Consider the following 12,146-nt stretch of genomic DNA (forward strand, 5'->3'; position numbering starts at 1 on the left):
GTGAATGCGAGATGTAACCATATGTTGCATGACCATTCACTTTAACCCCCAATGTGTACGGTCGCACAATGTATCAGCCATGAAACACATCATCCTGATGTGTACTTGGTCTTAATCCTACACAGAATATTTCTCATACGTCCTAGAGGATGCTGGGGTCCACTTCAGTACCATGGGGTATAGACGGTTCCGCAGGAGCCATGGGCACTTGACTTTTCAAGGGTGTGAACTAGCTCCTCCCTCTATGCCCCTCCTCCAGATATCCGTTTTAGAAATGTGCCCAGGCAGACTGGATGCACTCCAGAGGAGCTCTACTGAGTTTCTCTGAAAAGACTTATGTTAGGTTTTTTATTTTCAGGGATAACTGCTGGTAACCTCACTGCTTCGTGGGACTGAGGGGGCAGAAGTAGGAACCAACTTCCTAAAGCGTTTCATGGCTGTGCTTCTGGCTGACGGGACACCATTAGCTCCTGAAGGGAACTGAACGCTAGCCGTGCCTAGATGCTCACTCCCGAAGCACGCCGTCACCCCCCTCACAGGGGTTCAGTATGGTATGCCGGCGGTAGGGCTCCCGGCGACCAGCATACCGGCGCCGGGAGCCCGACCGCTGGCTTACCGACAGTGTGGCGAGCGCAAATGAGCCCCTTGCGGGCTTGCTGCGCTCGCCACGCTACGGGCACGGTGGCTCGATACGCGCGCCACGCTATTTTATTCTCCCTCCAGGGGGTCGTGGACCCCCACGAGGGAGAATAAGTGTCGGGATTCCAGCGCCGGTATACTGTGCGCCGGGATCCCGTCAGTCGGCATACTGAAGACCACCCCCCTCACAGAGCCAGAAGACAGGTGAGTGTTAGAAGACAGATCTCCAATCAAGAAAGTGATGGCTAAAGGCACCGCGCGGCTGGCGGGAGCACAGCGCACCATGTTGCACACACACAGGCACTGCAGGGTGCGGGGGGGGGGGGCGCGCGCGCAGCCTGAAATCTATGGAGCTGGCATAAAATAGGATTTTGATAACCTACCGGTAAATCTTTTCTCCTAGTCCGTAGAAGATGCTGGGGATGACGTCAAGACCATGGGGTATAGACGGGATCCGCAGGAGACACGGCACTCCAAAGACTTTTCATTGGGTGTGAACTGGCTCCTCCCTCTATGCCCCTCCTCCAGACCTCAGTTGTAGGAACTGTGCCCAGGGAGAAAGACATTTTGAGGAAAGGAATTACTTAACTAGTGGTGAGATATCTACCAACTCACACCCTCAACCATGCCGCACACATGTCATTCAACATAACACGCCAACAGGCATGAACTAATTGCAGCAACATGCTGAAACCAAGATAACACAACCTGTGTAACTAAACTGAAGGTAAAGTACGCACTGGGACGGGCGCCCAGCATCCTCTACGGACTAGGAGAAAAGGATTTACCGGTAGGTTATCAAAATCCTATTTTCTCTAACGTCCTAAGTGGATGCTGGGGACTCCGTCAGGACCATGGGGATAGCGGCTCCGCAGGAGACAGGGCACAAAAATAAAGCTTTAGGATTAGGTGGTGTGTACTGGCTCCTCCCCCTATGACCCTCCTCCAAGCCTCAGTTAGGTTTTTGTGCCCGTCCGAGCAGGGTGCAATCTAGGTGGCTCTCCTAAAGAGCTGCTTAGAAAAAGTTTTTAGGTTTTTTATTTTCAGTGAGTCCTGCTGGCAACAGGCTCACTGCATCGAGGGACTTAGGGGAGAGAATTTCAACTCACCTGCGTGCAGGATGGATTGGATTCTTAGGCTACTGGACACCATTAGCTCCAGAGGGAGTCGGAACACAGGTCTCACCCTGGGGTTCGTCCCGGAGCCGCGCCGCCGACCCCCCTTACAGATGCTGAAGATTGAAGGTCCGGAAACAGGCGGCAGAAGGCTCTTCAGTCTTCATAAAGGTAGCGCACAGCACTGCAGCTGTGCGCCATTGTTGTCACACACTTCACACCAAGCGGTCACGGAGGGTGCAGGGCGCTGCTGGGGGCGCCCTGGGCAGCAATATTTAATACCTTTATGGCAAAAGAATACATCACATATAGCCATTGAGGCTATATGTATGTATTTAACCCATGCCAGATATCTAAAACTCCGGGAGAAAAGCCCGCCGAAATAGGGGGCGGGGCTTATTCTCCTCAGCACACAGCGCCATTTTCCTGCTCAGCTCCGCTGTGAGGAAGGCTCCCAGGACTCTCCCCTGCACTGCACTACAGAAACAGGGTAAAACCGAGAGGGGGGGCATTTTTTGGCGATATTTTGATATATTTAAGCTGCTATAAGGAACAACACTTATAATAAGAATTTCTCTAACGTCCTAGTGGATGCTGGGGACTCCGTCAGGACCATGGGGAATAGCGGCTCCGCAGGAGACAGGGCACAAAAGCAAGCTTTTAGGATCACATGGTGTGCACTGGCTCCTCCCCCTATGACCCTCCTCCAAGCCTCAGTTAGGTTTTTGTGCCCGTCCGAGAGGGTGCAATCTAGGTGGCTCTCCTAAAGAGCTGTTTAGAAAAGTTTTTTTTTAGGTTTCAATCTCAGTGATTCCTGCTGGCAACAGGATCACTGCATCGAGGGACTTTGGGGAGAGATTTCCAACTCACCTGCGTGCAGGATGGATTGGAGTCTTAGGCTACTGGACACTTAGCTCCAGAGGGAGTCGGAACACAGGTCAGCCTGGGGTTCGTCCCGGAGCCGCGCCGCCGATCCCCCTTACAGACGCTGAAGAGACTGCAGAACGGAGGTCCGGAAAACAGGCGGCAGAAGACTCCACAGTCTTCATGAAGGTAGCGCACAGCACTGCAGCTGTGCGCCATTGTTGTCACACGGCTCACTGACTCAGTCACGGAGGGTGCAGGGCGCTGCCGGGGGCGCCCTGGGCAGCAATATAATTACCTTTAGTGGCAAAATAAATACATCACATATAGCCATTAAGGCTATATGTATGTATTTTAACCCAGGCCAGTTTATTAAAAACCGGGAGAAGAAGCCCGCCGGAAAAGGGGCGGAGCTTATTCTCCTCAGCACTCAGCGCCATTTTCCTGCTCAGCTCCGCTGGTGAGGAAGGCTCCCAGGACTCTCCCCTGCACTGCACTACAGAAACAGGGTAACAAAGAGAAGGGGGGCATAAATTGGCGATATTTATATATTAAGAGCGCATATATAGTAAACAACACCTTCTAGGGTTGTTTATATACATTTATAGCGCTTTTGGTGTGTGCTGGCAAACTCTCCCTCTGTCTCCCCAAAGGGCTAGTGGGTCCTGTCCTCTATCAGAGCATTCCCTATGTGTGTGCTGTATGTCGGTACGTGTGTGTCGACATGTATGAGGAAAATATTGGTGAGGAGGCGGAGCAAATTGCCTGTAATGGTGATGTCACTCTCTAGGGAGTCGACACCGGAATGGATGGCTTATTTATGGAAATTACGTGACAATGTCAACACGCTGCAAGCCGGTTGACGACATGAGAGGGCCGGCGAACAAATTAGTATCTGTCCAGGCGTCTCAAACACCGTCAGGGGCTGTAAAATGCCCATTTACCTCAGTCGGTCGACACAGACCCAGACACGGACACTGATTTCAGTGTCGACGGTGAAGAAACAAACGTATTTTCTTTTAGGGCCACACGTTAAGGGCAATGAAGGAGGTGTTACATATTTCTGATACTCCAAGTACCACAAAAAAGGGTATTATGTGTGAGGTGAAAAAACTACCTGTAGTTTTTCCTGAATCAGATAAATTAAATGAAGTGTGTGATGATGCGTGGGTTTTCCCCGATAGAAAATTATTGGCGGTATACCCTTTCCCGCCAGAAGTTAAGGCGCGGTGGGAAACACCCCTCAGGGTGGATAAGGCGCTCACACGCTTATCAGAACAAGTGGCGGTACCATCTACGGATAGGGCCGTACTTAAGGAGCCAGCTGATAGGAGGCTGAAAAATATCCTAAAAAGTATACACACACATGCTGGTGTTATACTGCGACCAGCGATCGCCTCAGCCTGGATGTGCAGAGCTGAGGTGGCTTGGTCGGATTCCCTGACTAAAAATATTGATACCTTTGACAGGGACAGTATTTTATTGACTATAGAGCATTTAAAGGATGCATTTCTATATATGCGAGATGCGCAGAGGGATATTTGCACTCTGGCATCAAGAGTAAATGCGATGTCCATATCTGCAAGAAGATGTTTATGGACACGACAGTGGTCAGGTGATGCAGATTCCAAACGGCACAAAGATGTATTGCCGTATAAAGGGGAGGAGTTATTTGGGGTCGGTCCATGGGACCTGGTGGCCAGGGCAACTGCTGGAAAATCCACCGTTTTTTACCCTAAGTCACATCTCTGCAGAAAAAGACACCGTCTTTTCAGCCTCAGTCCTTTCGTCCCTATAAGAGTCATATCTGCCCAGGGATAGAGGAAAGGGAAGAAGACTGCAGCAGGCAGCCCATTCCCAGGAACAGAAGCCCTCCACCGCTTCTACCAAGTTCTCAGCATGACGCTGGGACCGTACAGGACCCCTGGATCCTACAAGTAGTATCCAAGGGGTACAGATTGGAATGTCGAGAGGTTTCCCCCCTCGCAGGTTCCTGTAGTCTGCTGTACCAATGTCTCCCTCCGACAGGGAGGCAGTATTGAAAACAATTCACAAGCTGTATTCCCAGCAGGTGATAATAAAATTACCCCTCCGACAACAAGGAAAGGGGTATTACTCCACACTATATGGTGGTACTGAAGGCTAGGTGAGACCTATTCTAAATCTGAAAAATTTGAACACTTACAAGGGTTCAAATCCAGATAGAGTCACTCAGAGCAGTGATAGCAAAGAACAAGGGGACTATATGGTGTCCCGGGACATCAGGGATGCTTACCTCCATGTCCCAAAATTTGCCTTTTCTCACCAAGGGTACCTCAAGTTCGTGGTACAGAACTGTCACTATCAGTTTCAAGACGATGCCGTTGGATTGTCCAAGGCACCCCGGGGTCCTTACCAAGGTAATGACCGAAAGGAGGATTCGTCTTCAAAGAAAATGGACGACCTCCAGATAAGAACAAGGTCCAGAGAACAGTTGGAGGTCGGAGTAGCACTATCTCAAGTAGTTCTACGACAGCACGGGTGGATTCTAAATATTCCAAAACCGCAGTTGTTCCGACGACACGTCTGCTGGTCCTAGGGATGATTTTGGACACAGTCCAGGAAAAGGTGTTTCTCCCAGAGGAGAAAGCCAGGGAGTTATCCGAGCTAATCGGGATCCTCCTAAAACCAGGGAAAGTGTCAGTGCATCATTGCACAAGAGTCCTGGTAAAAAATGGTGGCTTATTACGAAGCGCTTCCATTCGGCAGATTTCACGCAAGAACTCTTCAGTGGGATCTGCTGGACAAATGGTCCGGATCGCATCTTCAGATGCATCAGCGGATAACCCTATATCCAAGGACAAGGGTGTCTCTCCTGTGGTGATTACAGAGTGCTCATCTTCTAGAGGGCCGCAGATTCGGCATTCAGGATTGGATGCTCGTGACCACGGAGGCCAGCCTGAGAGGCTGGGGAGCAGTCACACAAGGAGTGTGATCAAGTCTGGAGAATTCTCTCCACATAAATATACTGGAGCTAAGAGCAAATTTATAATGCTCTAAGCTTAGCAAGACCTCTGCTTCAAGGTCAGCCGGTATTGATCCAGTGGGATAACATCACGGCAGTCGCCCACGTAAACAGAAAGGGCGGCACAAGAAGCAGGAGGGCAGTGGCAAAACTGCAAGGATTTTTCGCTAGGCGGAAAATCATGTGATAGCACTGTCAGCAGTGTTCATTCCGGGAGTGGACGACTGGGAAGCAGACTTCCTCAGCAGGCACGACCTCCACCCGGGAGAGTGGGAACTTCATCGGGAAGTTTTCCGCATGATTGGGAACCGTTGGGAAAGACCAAAGGTGGACATGATGGCGTCCCGCCCGAACAAAAAATGGGACAGGTATTGCGCCAGGTCACGAGACCTTCAGGCGATAGCTGTGGACGTCCTGGTAACACCGTGGGTGTAACAGTCGGTGTATGTGTTCCCTCCTCTGCTTCTCATAACCAAGGTATTGAGAATTAAAAGACATAGAGGAGTAAGAACTATACTCGTGGCTCCGGATTGGCCAAGAGGGACTTGGTAACCGGAACTTCAAGAGATGCTCACAGAGGACTAATGGCCTCGGGAGCTAAGAAGGGATTTGCTTTCAGCAAGTACCATGTCTGTTCCAAGAGGAACCGTGGCATCGGCCTTTAAGAAAGGACCTGCTCCAGCAGGGACCTTGTCTGTTCCAAGACTTACCGCGACTGCGTTTGACGGCATGGCGGTTTGAACGCCGGATCCTAAGGGAAAAGGCATTCCGGAAGAGGTCATACCTACCCTGGTCAAAGCCAGGAAGGAGGTGACCGCACAACGTTATCACCACATGTGGTAAAAATATGTTGCGTGGGTGAGGCCAGGAAGGCCCCACGAAAAAATTTCAACTAGGTCGATTTCTGCACTTCCTGCAAACAGGAGTGTCTATGAGCCTCAAATTGGGGTCCATAAAGGTTCAAGTTTCGGCCCTATAGATTTTCTTCCAAAAAGAATTGGCTTCAGTTCCTGAAGTCCAGACGTTTGTCAAGGGAGTATTGCATATACAGCCCTTGTGTGCCTCCAGTGGCACCGTGGGATCTCAACGTAGTGTTGGGATTCCTCAAATCATATTGGTTTGAACCACTCAAATCTGTGGATTTGAAATATCTCACATGGAAAGTGACCATGCTGTTGGCCCTGGCCTCGGCCAGGCGATTGTCAAAATTGGCGGCTTTGTCTTACAAAAGCCCATATTTGATTTTCCATTCGGACAGGGCAGAACTGCGGACTCGTCCCCAGTTTCTTCCTAAGGTGGTGTCAGCGTTTCACCTGAAACAACCTATTGTGGTGCCTGCGGCTACTAGGGACTTGGAGGACTCCAAGTTGCTAGACGTTGTCAGGGCCCTGAAATATATATATATATATATATATATATATATATATATATATATAATTCCAGGACGGCTGGAGTCAGAAAGTCTGACTTGCTGTTTATATTGTAGGCACCCAAAAAGCTGGGTGCTCCTGCTTCTAAGCAGACTATTGCTCGTTGGATTTGTAGTACAATTCAGCTTGCACATTCTGTGGCAGGCCTGCCACAGCCAAAATATGTAAATGCCCATTCCACAAGGAAGGTGGGCTCATCTTGGGCGGCTGCCCGAGGGGTCTCGGCTTTACAACTTTGCCGAGCAGCTACTTGGTCAGGGGCAAACACGTTTGCTAAATTCTACAAATTTGATACCCTGGCTGAGGAGGACCTGGAGTTCTCTCATTCGGTGCTGCAGAGTCATCCGCACTCTCCCGCCCGTTTGGGAGCTTTGGTATAATCCCCATGGTCCTGACGGAGTCCCCAGCATCCACTAGGACGTTAGAGAAAATAAGATTTTACTTACCGATAAATCTATTTCTCATAGTCCGTAGTGGATGCTGGGCGCCCATCCCAAGTGCGGATTGTCTGCATTACTTGTACATAGTTATTGTTACAAAAAAATCGGGTTATTATTGTTGTGAGCCATCTTTTTTAGAGGCTACTTCATTGTTATCATACTGTTAACTGGGTTCAAATCACAAGTTGTACGGTGTGATTGGTGTGGCTGGTATGAGTCTTACCCGGGATTCAAGATCCTTCCTTATTGTGTACGCTCGTCCGGGCACAGTACCTAACTGAGGCTTGGAGGAGGGTCATAGGGGGAGGAGCCAGTACACACCATGTGATCCTAAAAGCTTGCTTTTGTGCCCTGTCTCCTGCGGAGCCGCTATTCCCCATGGTCCTGACGGAGTCCCCAGCATCCACTACGGACTATGAGAAATAGATTTATCGGTAAGTAAAATCTTATTTTTCCCTCCACCTCAGAAGTTGAACAGTCTCTTGGAGGGAGTCTGATTTAACCTGAAAAGAAATTTCAGATTCCCAAACGGAATTGAGGGCCCTGTCATAACAGAGAAAAGGTGTTTCTCCCTGCGCCTGGAATGGCTTCACTTAAGGAGCCGACAGGCGCAAGTGAGTGAGGTGATCTATTGATGTGGCCAATGGGACACTACTCAGGCCTACCATTGTCTGTGCGTGGGTGAGTAGTGCTATTGAGAAGTAGTCAGAAAACTTGTCATTAGACATTGACACAATAGATGGAGACGAGATACTCCTAACGTTAGGTCATATCAAAGACGCTGCTGCGTACGTACTAGAAACTATGAAATATATTGGTCTCTTGGGATCAAGAACCGCTACCATGGCAGTATCGGCTTGGAGGGCGTTGTGGATTCGCCAGTGGAATACTGATGCAGATTCCAAAAGAAATATGGAGGCTCTCCCGTATAAAGGGGAGGCCTTGTTTTGTGATGGGCTGGATCGTTAGTCTAAGTGGCTACCGCAGGTAAGTCGACATTCTTGCCTTATGCTCCTACACCGGCGAAAAAGACATCACTCTCACATGCAGTCCTTTCAGCCCAACAAATACAAAACGGCCAAAGCTTCCCCCTTTTTTGCAGGTAGAGGAAGGGGAAAAGGAAAGAAATCTGCAGCGTTTCCCCTGGATCGCAGGGGCAGAAGTCCACCCCTGCTTCTGCCAAATCTGCAGCATGACGCTGGGGCTCCCTTGCGGGAGTCCGCTCAGGTGGGATCACGTCTGAAACTTTTCAGTCAAATCTGGATTCAATCTGGCCTGGACCCATGGGTCTTACAAATAGTGTCCCATGGGTACAAACTAGAGTTTCAAGACGTCCCCCCATGCCGATTTTTCAAATCGACCATGCCAGCTTCTCTTCCAGAAAGAGAGGCAGTAACAACGGCAATTCAAAAATTGTCAGGATCAGGTCATTGTCCTGGTACCCTTGTCACAGCAAGGAGAAGGTTTTTATTCAAGCCTCTTCGTAGTTCCGAAGCCGGACGGCTTGGTCAGACTGATTTTAAACCTGAAAAATCTTAATCTCTACCTGAAAAGGTTCAAGTTCAAGATGGAATCCCTGAGGGCAGTGATTTCCAGTCTGGAGGAGGGGGACTTCATGGTGTCAGTAGACATAAAGGATGCTTACTTGCATGTTCCCATTTATCCTCCTCACCAAGCTTATCTGAGATTTGCAGTACAGGATTGCCATTACCAGTTCCAGACGTTGCCGTTCGGACTCTCCACGGCACCGATGGTATTCACCAAGGTGATGGCGGAGATGATGGTCCTCCTTCGTCAAAAAGGAGTCAATATAATTCCTTATCTGGACGATCTGATAAAAGCGAGATCCAGGGAACAGTTGGTGCAGAACATCGCACTCTCCCTGTCAATACTCCCAACAACACGGTTGGATCATGAATTTTCCAAAGTCGCAGTTGCAACTGACGACAAGATTGTCCTTTTTAGGGATGATTCTGTACACAGAAGTACGGAGAGTATTTCTTCCAGTGGAAAAGGCTTTGGAAATCCAGAAAATGGTCAAACAAATATTGAAACCAACAAGCGTGTCGATCCATCAATGCATTCGGTTGTTGGGGAAAATGGTAGCGGCCTACGAGGCCATACAGTTTGTCCGATTTCATGCCAGAATATTCCAGTGGGACCTGTTGGACAAGTTGTCCGGATCCCACCTACACATGCACCGGAATAATCCTGTCCCCCAAAGCCAGGATTTCGCTCCTGTGGTGGCTACACAGTTCTCACCTACTAGAGGGACGCAGGTTTGGGATTCATGACTGGGTCCTAATAACCACGGATGCAAGTCTCCGAGGGTGGGGAGCTGTCACACAGGGGGAAAGCTTCCAAGGAAAATGGTCAACTCAGGAAGCCTGCCTTCACATAAACGTTCTGGAATTGAGAGCCATTTACAACGGCCTTCTACAAGCGGTACATCTTCAAGATCATCCCGTGCAGATACAGTCGGACAATGTAACAGCAGTCGCGTACATAAACAGGCAAGGCGGAACGAAGAGCAGAGCGGCAATGGCAGAGGTGATAAGGATTCTCCTCCTGGCAGAAAAGGAGTGGACAACTGGGAAGCAGACTTCCTCAGCAGACACGATCCCCATCCAGGAGAGTGGGGCCTCCACCAAGAAGTCTATGCAGAAGTGACAAGTCTTTGGGGAGTTCCTCAAGTAGACATGATGGCATCTCGTCTAAACAAGAAGCTTCAGAGATATTGTTCCAGGTCGAGAGACCCTCAAGCAATAGCAGTGGATGCACTGGTGACCCAGTGGGTGTTTCGGTCGGTATATGTTTTCCCTCCACTTCCACTGATTCCAAAAGTTCTCAAAATAATAAGAAGAACAAGAGTTTGAGCAATCTTCATTGCCCCAGACTGGCCAAGATGGGCTTGGTATCCAGATCTTCAGGAGTTGCTCATAGAAGATCCTCGGCCTCTCCACTCCTCGAGAGGACCTACTACAGCAGGGGTCGTGTGTGTATCAAGACTTACCGCGGCTACGTTTGACGGCATGGCTGTTGAGTGCCGGATCCTAGCCCGAAAGGGTATTCCCAAGGAAGTCATCCCCACTCTTATTCAGGCCAGGAAAGGAGTAACGTCTAAACATTACCACCGTATTTGGAGAAAATATGTGTCTTGGTGTGAATCCAAGAAGGCTCCTACGGAAGAGTTTGAGTTGGGATGTTTTCTCCATTTTCTGCAGGCTGGTGTGGATGCGGGCCTCAGATTGGGGTCAAGTCAAGGTCCAGATTTCGGTCTTATCACTTTTCTTTCAAAAACAATTGGCCTCCTTTCCAGAAGTTCAGACGTTCCACATCCAGCCTCCATTTGTGCCTCCAGTGGCACCATGGGACCTTAATGTGGTGTTCAATCAATCAGATTGGTTTGAATCTCTGCAGGAGATAGAATTGAAGTTTCTCACTTGAAAAGTGGTGATGCTTTTGGCCTTGGCATCCGCAAGGCGGGTGTCTGAGTTGGGGGCCTTGTCTCACAAGAGCACTTACCTGATCTTCCATGAAGATAGGGCAGAGTTAAGAACTCGTCAACAATTTCTTCCAAAGGTGGTTTCGTCCTGCCACATAAACCAACCTATTGTGGTGCCAGTAGCTACTGATACTTTCACTGAGTCACAGTCTCTAGATGTGCTTAGAGCTTTGAAGATTTATGTCGCAAGAACAGCTCGGTTACTGAAAACAGAGGCTCTGTTTGTCCTGTATACTCCCAGAAAGATTGGGTGTCCTGCTTCTAATCAGACTATTGCGCGCTGGATCAGAGGGACAATTCAGCACGCTCAGTCTACGGCAGGCTTGCCGGTACCGAAGTCGGTGAAGGCCCATTCTACTAGGAAAGTGGGCTCATCCTGGGCGGCTGCCCGGGGCGTCTTGGCTTTACAACTTTGCCGAGCAGCTACTTGGTCAGGGTCAAACACATTTGCTAAATTTTTTAAGTTTGACACTTTGGCCGATGAGGACCTCAAGTTTGGTCAATCGGTGCTGCAGGGTCATCCGCACTCTCCCGCCCGTACTGGAGCTTTGGTATAACCCCATGGTACTGAAGTGGACCCCAGCATCCTCTAGGATGAGAAAATAGGATTTTAATACCTACCGGTAAATCCTTTTCTCCTAGTCCGTAGAGGATGCCGGGCGCCTGACCCAGTGCGTACTTTACCTGCAGTTTGTTTTTTATAGTTACACAAGTTGTGTTTCATTTGTTTTCAGCATGTTGCTGTAAATGGTTCATGCCTGTTGGCGTGTGTCATGTTGAATGCCATGTTGTGCGGCATGGTTGAGGTGTGAGCTGGTATGAATCTCACCATTAGTATAAAAGTAATTCCTTTCCTCGAAATGTCCTTCTCCCTGGGCACAGTTCCTATAACTGAGGTCTGGAGGAGGGGCATAGAGGGGGAGGAACCAGTTCACACCCTTGAAAAGTCTTAAAGTGCCCATGGCTCCTGCGGAACCGTCTATACCCCATGGTACTGAAGTGGACCCCAGTATCCTCTACGGACTAGGAGAAAAGGATTTACCGGTAGGTATTAAAAGACTATTTTTCTGACATCATAGATATCTATATAGATATAGATCTCTCTCTCTCTCTCTCTCTCTCTCTCTCTCTCTATATATATATATATAT

Source organism: Pseudophryne corroboree, chromosome 8, assembly GCF_028390025.1.
Source record: "Pseudophryne corroboree isolate aPseCor3 chromosome 8, aPseCor3.hap2, whole genome shotgun sequence".
Classification (NCBI taxonomy): Eukaryota; Metazoa; Chordata; class Amphibia; order Anura; family Myobatrachidae; genus Pseudophryne; species Pseudophryne corroboree.